This window comes from Catharus ustulatus, chromosome 8 (genome assembly GCF_009819885.2).
Source record: "Catharus ustulatus isolate bCatUst1 chromosome 8, bCatUst1.pri.v2, whole genome shotgun sequence".
Classification (NCBI taxonomy): Eukaryota; Metazoa; Chordata; class Aves; order Passeriformes; family Turdidae; genus Catharus; species Catharus ustulatus.
Genome location: NC_046228.1, coordinates 15,653,139 through 15,656,674, shown reverse-complemented (window position 1 = coordinate 15,656,674; position 3,536 = coordinate 15,653,139).

Here is a 3,536-nt window from a genome sequence, read left to right as displayed (position 1 = left end):
TGATTTTTTTATTACTTTTTTAAGCTCTTTACATGTGGATGTCATAAATGGAGGCACTCCTCCATAATGAGACAGTCTAAGGGAGGTTTATGGGACTTAATTAATCTGGTAACAAGACAAAAAAAGATGACCATGAAAGACACCTTTTGCTTGTCAGGAGGTTTGCAAATAGTTACTTGTGTAACATCTGAATTCCAGATGCAATAAGTAAGGACTGGGCCATTATTTTGAAATAAGAAGCCAGTAACATGAGTTACTACATGCATCTCCCAGTTTTGGGAGGTACTCTTGTTTCTAAGAACATTCTGTATTTACATAATGTGCAAGGCAGAGGTTTATCCCCATCTTGGTACTGGGTTGAAAAGACTGAGGCACAGAGAGCTCAGTGCTACAAGCCACATGGTGCTGCCCATTGCAGGGATCTGCTCAAGACTCATGCCCTATGCTGCTCAGATTTTTGAAGAGACAAGATGATCTCCCTGACATGTGGGGCAACTTCCATCATCTGTTGCTGGAATCATCTCTAAAATGTCTCCCCAGATGCTACTGGTAAAGCTGGTTTAGTTTTTCTTGGTCCTAATCTGTAGATTAGGGCAAAATATTTCTGTGGGTTGCTAATAATTCTACTCTTATGTGTTACATAAAGGGATTTCAGGACACTGTGTGCACCGTTTAGCTCAGCAAGAACTGAAATGCTGGAGTGTTACAAACTATCTGCAGTCACTGACTCTACTCAAAGAGCTTCTGGCCTCAAGGCTCAGGAAATACACACAGGTTTTCTGTCATTTGGCATGCACTACCCCTATGTAAATGTTGTAACTGTACTTCAAAAAAATAAAATAAATGGATGTAATGAGTCTTAGCACTTCTGAGCCCCTTCAGAAAGGAAAATAAAAAATATCTGTTAAAAAAGGATCTAGAGCTGAAAAAAGAAGTGGAAGCACCCATACTTTTGAAATCACTTGTGAATTTAGTGTTTAATTTTGTCTGCATTTTAATTCATCTTTGAAATTATATGGGAAAACCAGCCTAATTATTAGTAAGGTGCTATGTAGCATAAATCCATAGCACAATTCTGTGTCTGCAATAGGAGATGGGGCTTGGTAATGGGGGAAGGGCAGTTGTATTCCCTGGTATAGAATTTATGCTAAGTGGAAAGCACTTTCTTTTTCACAGTACCTTGAAATTTAGAAACATGCTGGGATAGAGAACCCTGCTGTTAAAAGATGTCATTTGCTTTTTCAAAAGAAACGAATGTGAGAACACAAAAACAACTGTTTTGCACTTAAAAGGTACCAAAAAAAATTTAAAACCTGAAATCTTTGTTTAATGAAATTTAAACTGAAATATTTTTATAGGTTAGCACCAATTTTCTATGCTCCTCTCAGCAATTCCAAAAGAATTACTCTTGTCTTGGTTATAAGAAATCACCCTAACCTTTCATGGCTTGGTCTAAGGGAATTTGGTCCAAGTTTCAGATTCTATCTGTATGTCAAAATGATATTTTCTTCTATCTCTGTTTTTATTCCTACACACGTCCACCCTACCCCAAATGCCTTTCATCATGGACCTTGTGTTCCACAGAACTACTGCAGTGTTCTTCATCCAGAGGCAGTTACTGCAATATGTTACCTATACTTAACCAACATCTGTCTTGGATTAATAAAATAACACATAAAACCCCTGAACCTGAAGTACAAATATACTGGATAAGCAGGACTTTCCTCCTGCACTGTGGCCTTGTTTGAAACAGAATAAAGCAACAGAAATGCAGCAAACTATGATTAGTAACAAACCCTGAATTACCCAAGGGAACAGTCTAGGTTAACCTAGATCTGTGTGAGAGAGGTAACGTGAAAGAGACTTGCTTCCATCAAGTTAGTCAAACAGTTCTGACCCCAGCCACCATTTTGCTGCAGAAAAAAAAGCCCAAAAATCATTCTTGCTTTTCATCAAATAATGTTTTAACATAAAAATGTTTTAAATTCTATTCCTACGTATTCAATCTTCTGTGCATGAGAAGTATCTAGAAAACTAGAAAGGGGACACTCAGAGGTAGCTTCTTGTAATGATTCATGTCAGAGAATGACAACTGGTGACAAAACAGTCCTTAGACATGCAGCAAATTCTCAGAGCAGTGTGTTCCTTTATCAGCTCCCATTAAACTGCAGCCAAGTGTTACTGAGTTTTAGTAAGAGCAGAGGAGCAACTGAAAAACACTAAACACCCCAAATATCAAGCTGTGCATGCTCTACCACAGAGTGGTCTGAAGTCAGGAATTGCTTTTATTTTTTATTTTAAAAGCACAGTACTTCCTATGGAGGACCACTGCTTAGGCAAGTGCTTTTCCATGGCTTAGTCATCCAGCATTACATGAGATGCCTGCATGATATGTTTTGACAGGTGCTGCTGAGCTGTTTGGTTGAGGCAGTTTCAAGTCATGTCTCCGGTTTGCTTTTAGTAGTTCTGGAATGGAATTTTTCTACTAAACAACTTAGTACAGTACTCCAGAAATAACTGCTTTATGCTCACAATATTCAGACAAGCAAAAGCAGTAAAATATCCAGAGCATGTGAATAACTAACTGGCAAAGTGGCCACAGGTCTTCAAACCTTCTGAAGGTCTAGGAGCCCTGGTCCAATGGGTAGTTCATCCCTGTTTGCAGAGCCCTCTTCTCACTCACAGCAATACTTCATGCATGTATCCTGGGAACTGCCCTTCTGGAGAGTGAGTTGTATCACTCACTCAAACTCTTGAGTAAGGCTTGAAATTAACTAATAAAGCCTATCTGGACTTCTCTATCTTAGTAAAGTAGAAAGAATGCTTGGTAAATCTTGGTACACATATTTCTAAGTTTTACAGCAAAGAATCATACAAGCAAAAAAAAAAACAAAACCAAAAAGAAGTAGGGGTCCATATAATCTAAGAGTTTAAATTTAAGGCAGAAGAAAAGAGGGAAGGGGAGAAGCATCCTCTGTGTGTTTACATAATCACAGTGCAGGTAATTTGTGCCCTTGTGGTGATGCAATGGAAGTCTAAGAGAAACCATGTTACAGGTTAAAGTATATTGAGAAATGCCAGACAACATTTCATAGTCCTTGTTCTCAAAGTAATGGGATATAAATTGGCTATTGGTGAAAAATACAATTCCTTCAGCCAGTATTATCTTTCTTGATGAGGAGGGATCAATGATTGCCCAAATCAATGCTGCACATTAGCCAGCCTAAGGATATGTAGTCACTTCCAAACCCAGTTCTGTATTAATGGAAATGGCCCATATTGTAACAGTTCTTTGGCTTTAAATGTTTAAGAAACACATTCCCCTACATCATTTATTCATCACTAGAGAGGAGGAAAAAAAATTCAATGTCAGACTTAAGTCTTAAAGAAATTCTTTCTTCATTACAAAGGTATTTCTTTAGTCTATCAACTTAAAATTAATTATATAATTTTTTAGGTATGCATTAAAACAAAACACAGTTTCTATTCAGAAGTTTTGCTATAGGCTTTTTGTTCAACTGACAAAACACACTAAG